Here is a 6118-nt window from a genome sequence, read left to right on the forward strand (position 1 = left end):
GGCTAAGGGCAAGGCTTCGGCAAGTAAGGTGACAATGATCTCGGCTAGGAAGGACAACACTTGACTTAGCTGTGCCACACCTTGGCCTAGATGTGCCACACCTCGGTCTAGGTCATACCTGTCCAGGAACGAGATCACTTGGGTTCAAGGATAACATCTCGGCCTAGATAATGCACATCTCGGCCTTGGTGATACACACCTCGGCCCAGATGATGACATCTCGGCCAATATGCCAGGACGAAGGTGGAGGTCAACCAAAGTGGTTCCAAGGTAGTTCTAGAATTAAGATGACCTCGGTTTGGAATATCCTAGGCTTGGCACAGCAAGGAAGGAACAAAACATGCATACAACACTTAAGCAAAACAAGACAAGGTTCATGAATGCAAACTTAACAAGACAAGGTTACGCAAATGCACATGAACATGACTAAGACATGAATGTGGGTTATTACATACCAGCACCTTCCAGCTTGTGTTTGGAGAACTTGGTAGAGGTACCAGTACCTTTCAGCTTGTGTCTGAAGAACTTGGCTTGTCATTTGTCGATAGGTGTATCCTTAACTTACCGTGCTTATGGCAGGTAGAGCAGAGCTTTTTATCATCATTGTCTCAGTGTATCTGAATATGTTATGGGTTACGATGGTTACAGTTTTGAAAGGCTGAGTTGCCTCATTTGTTGATCACATACTTGTTAATGATTTGTTGTTTCCCTTTTTACTAAAGGTATGCATGTATAGGCATGAATGTGTTGGGAACAGACATAAATACTATTTTGAGAGTTTGGAAAGTGTGAAGGAAATTGGGTATTTGTGAACATGTTTTGAAAAAGGCAAATCTGTTGTAAGTACGAAAAATGGGAGAAAAGTAATGGGCTTGGTGAAATTGTTTTTCTAGAATTGTTATTGTCATGAAAGTTTGGGAAAAAGGGGTAATGAAAGGAAAAGAAAGGTGGATCGCTTACAGTTTTGAATGAAATGGCTGATTTTGAGAAAAGTTCATATATATGTATATTTTGTATAAGCTGCCACATTACTATTCTAGTATGAGATTGAGCATTTATGATCATAGATATCTATAAGTTGTTATTGTTGAGGACCATGTTGAGATCCCTACTGGACTATATGTTCATCCCACGTTGTTGAATCTTTTTCAGGTGAAAATCAGGATGTGCTACAAGATTTTGGATCTTCTTATTTGTTGGCCACGGGGCCTCTTTTGTGCTGGCGGAATGCCATTGATGTAAAAGGGTTACATCCTTCTTCTTGATTTTTAAATAATGTAAGCCCACGGGCAGTTTATTTAGTATGCTCATGTTGTATGTAATTTTCATTCGGATGAGAGAATTGTTATTTATTTCTACTCGTTGAAGCAAAGAGTTTTCCGTATGTTATCTCTGAAATTGAATTAAATTAATGAATTTGGTAATGGTTTCGAGTAATAAAAAGTGAGGCGTGACAGACTTGAATGTTATTATTCTTTGAATATTATGTGGTGTTTCATCTATTATGATGATGGATGCTTGTTGATGGAATTAAAATATGATAGAATGGTTAATTGTGCATGACTCCAGGTAAGAGTCAGTTTTAGAAAATGTGGTGTTGTGTTGGTACCCGCACGCGGGGAGGTTAAAAGGTGCCCAAATGCCTTATCTAGGCTTATCGCTGGACGAATGTGGGAAAGATGTTTTTGGGTGTTCACATAGTCCTACCGTATTGTAGTCAGGAAAGTGGAAAAATGGATGGTTTTCTTGAGGAGTCCACTTCCCGCCGTATAATAGTCGGCAAATGTGGGGATGATTTTTGAAACTAGATCAACTTGTGTTGGACTCTTACATGGGACTCATGGTTTGTTTTCCAATGACATGATTGTTTAAATGTTGTGTTGTAAAGGCGTGAAATGTAATTATCCATGCTTAATCGTTATGTATTTGCATAATTAGTGAAGATTACACGTGTTCATAACTCCTTATTATGTTTTGTCTCAAGGATGCCATAAATTTATTCGAAAGATTAAATACTTGGTTAAATGTATTCCTACTGGGCATATAGCTCACCCTTATTTTATTTTCCAAGAAATAATATTGTACAACTACAATGGTGACTGGAAGTAAGCTGTGTTGGGATTGACAATTGAAAATATTTTGCCGTGAAGATTTATAGTTTTGTACTAGGACTGTTAGATCTATTTTGTCATTGTCTTGTATACCCAGAAGGGTTCATCTTTTGTAATTGTCATTTTGTTTATTGAATTTGGAGTTGGGTACAAGATTTCATGGATATGTAAACATGGAAATTATAAATTTAAATCTTAGTTCAATGAACATGATGGCTTTTGGAGTAAATTGTTATATTGGTTGCAATGGATTCATGTATGAAATAGCAGGGTGTTACACAAACTAAGAATCAAATGCGAGTCTGATATCCACATATTTTCAGAAATCAAGACACGACAAGTTTGGAGACAAACTTCTATTTAGGAGGGAAGAAATGTGACACCTCAAATATTTAATTAATTTTAACACCGCGTTAATATCAACTAATCATAATTAAATAAAAATAAAAAAAATAAAAATAAAAGAAAAGAATATTTTGTATGTACTAAAATGTAATTTAATTTACAATTAAGAGGCATTGTGTTTTACCAAAAGATGGTAATGAAATTAGTTTAGTATTTAGGCAATAGGATAATTACACAAAACCTTTGCATTGTTTTGGATGACCTTGCTGAGTGGATTGGATAACTTTGCTAAGTGGATTAAGAAGGATAAGGAAAAACGTGGCATGTTAAGGATGAGAAGGTAAGGCACTATGGGTGATTAGAGTCTTGGCATCCAAATCACCTATAAATAGGTGAGTTTGTGTTGAATAAAGGCACGGAGAAAAAACAAAGCAAATCAACAAAAAGGGAGCTCAGTGGAATAGATGAAAGTTAAAAGTTAGGGATCAATATTAAGGTGAGTTCTATTATATCTTGAGTAACCATAAGTTGTTTTATTGTTTTATAAATTATTTTATGCAAATCATGCTTTATAAATTATATTAACATTTCAACTATGTCATTTATTTTACGAACCCTATTTGTCTAAAAAGAGAAACCCATGAATATAAACTATTTATGATTTTGGAGATTTGATATTTGAAAATGTATTTTGTAAGTACTACCATGGAGGTTCCATGTCTTAGGGGACTTAAATAACCATTGTCCCTCTGAATTTCCACTTTAGTGACCCCCTGACGGTCTCATGCCTTGAGGGACTTAAATAACCACTGGCCCTCTGATTAGTCACTTTGTGACCCTCTGTTTGTTATGGATCTATTGACCCTCTGTTCTGTTTTGTATTGTGATTATGATTAATTTGCTTTTATGATTTTTGCATTATGTTTTTGTTAATTAAAATAATTTATTTATTCAAATCAAACTATTCACTGTTTAGCCTAAATAATTATCCATGGCGACTTTTATACCCTTATGCTCTGAGTATAATATTTCTCACTCTACTATGTGCTTATAGCTATTAACCACTGTCAAGTGATGAGACTTAGGGAGGGGTTGGAACCCTTGTTCATAAGTTGAAAGTAGCAGGACCAAGACTTGGAGTATACATAGGCACTTTGTAAAGTAGTCCAACTTAGGGATGGCAATTTGAACCCAACCCAATGGGGACCTGGCCCCCCGACCCCGATTAGAATGGGTTTTCCTCAAAAAATACCCCCGATGAGCTGGGGATTGTCATGACCCGAACCCGCCCCTATGGATTAATGTCACAACCGGCCAATAATCAAGAGATTACCTACGACCTCAAACCTGATTAGACATATTTCAACAGAGTTAAGGGGCCAAAATGGAAGCAAGCTTAAAAATTTTGTCCACAGAGCTGTGCTCGCATGGTATATCAAGACATTTCACATACGTATTTTAATAACCACACAAAAAGCAGGACCACATACAATTTTGTCTATACAGGAACATTCAAGTCACAGTCAGCCAAACCAAAAGCTTATATACAAGGGTGATGGGACATGTTCACTAAGATAACAAAAGAGTAAACCAAAGGAAACAAAACAGTGTCTCGTGCGTGAGACATTCGGACTGACTCCACAAAACTTGACTTTCCTCACATACTTCACCGAGGCTAGGTTTGAACATCTCTTTGCTCACCTACATACACATGAATCAGAGTGAGCGAAAGCCCAGTGAATAATATCAAATAAATAAGGTACATGAATAAAATTTTAAACGGACGTATCAAACGGCCTTAGGCCCATTCATGTTTCTATCTGCTACATTAACAGCTTCAAGCCCAAACATACCAAACGACCTCTGGCCCACTTTGTTCCTAACAGATGGCCTCGGGCCTAATTCATTCGTGTCAAACGGCCTCTGGCCCAATTCACTCTTATAGAACAGCCTTTGACCTAATCATTTCCATCAAACGGCCTTTGGCCCATTCGTGTATGTCAAACGGCCTTTGGCCCAATCGTTTATGAAATGCGCATTCGTATTTAAGATCATAACCACATCATAATCATAATTGTAATCCAACGGCCTTATCCAAACATATGGCATAACGAATATTTGTCCACAATTCAAATTAACAAACTTATGAAACTCAAATAGGAGTAAGCAATTGGACAAATAGCATACTTCAAAATATATTTACTAAGATATTACTCACTGTGTTCTACCGGTGGATTCGTCCTTGTGCTCAACCCTACACAATTCATAACACATATTGGGTCACAAACAATTCAATCCGTTCTTTAATCTATTTATTGCTCTTAGGCTTCTTTCTTTACCTTTTAGGTCATATACAAAGCTCAATGCATGCCTAAGAGTGCCTAGAAATGGAAGAGAACGAAAAATGAAACGCAAAACAACTTTTTAAAATTTCTGAAATAGGGCTCTCCACGTGAGCGCAGCTTTGGCTGCTCGAGCGGACCCCTTTGGTCTGCAAAAGTACTGGTTACCTCATTTTTGCGCTCGAGCGTGATTTCGAACGCTCGAGCTGAGAGCCAAAACATGTGACTTGGCGCTCGAGCGTAACTCTCCCCGCTCGAGTGGGTATCAATGTTTGCAAAACTTCTGGGAGCTAACATTTTACGCTCAAGCCGACATGCCGAATTCTGGAATTTTTAGAACTGCATTTGAAGCTCAAACTTAGCATTCAAAAGGGTCTAAAGCTCATGTTCTTGATACAAAATCATGGAAATCTTTATACAATATGAGGACATAAGAAAATTGAGTCTAATTTGTCCAAAATCACAATTCAATTGCCAAATTATTTCACATTTTTCTTGACAACCCATACCAACTTCATATCTTCAAAACTCATGCAAATCAATTTCCATATCACTTTGAATTTTACATGCATGTGAAATATAGGCTTCATTTTTAACTTAAATAACACAATTGATGCTCATCTTCATCAAACTCAACATTATCATGTTTGCATGTGCCAAATAGCCTTCAATTCTTCATATAATGCATGTTTGTACTCAATTATGCAAGCTCATGATAATCCTTTACATGCATGTACATACAAGCTTCAAATTTATCAAATTCAACTCAATTTATGTTCTTGATTACTGTTGTGAGGCCCCGGTGTCCCACATCGGGAATGGAGGGGGAGTTCCTGGGCTATAAAAGTAAAAACCTGAACCCTTATATAGCATCGAGGCCTTTTCCCGGGTGGTGAGATCCCTATTAGAACTCCTCAATTAAGCGTGTTTAGGCTGGAGTAGTTCTGGGATGGGTGACCCACTGAGAAGAACAAATCCGAGCGGGCGTGGCCCAAAGCAGACAATATCGATGATATGTGAAGGGTTGGGGCATTACAAATGGTATCAGAGCCAACTCTCCGGAGTACCGAGTGTGGGCCCCTGGTGTCTCTCAGTGTATGTGGGCGGGCTTGCGAGCTGGCAGGCTACTGCACGGGGACGTGCAGCCTTATGGGGGGTGGATTGTAAGGCCCCGGTGTCCCACATTGAGAATGGAGGGGGAGTTCCTGGGCTATAAAAGTAAAAACCTGGACCCTTATATAGCATCGAGGCCTTTTCCCGGGCGGTGAGATCCCTATTAGAACTCTCCAGTTAAGCGTGCTTAGGCTGGAGTAGTTCTGG

Source organism: Camellia sinensis, chromosome 12 (genome assembly GCF_055761805.1).
Source record: "Camellia sinensis isolate YWXY chromosome 12, ASM5576180v1, whole genome shotgun sequence".
Classification (NCBI taxonomy): Eukaryota; Viridiplantae; Streptophyta; class Magnoliopsida; order Ericales; family Theaceae; genus Camellia; species Camellia sinensis.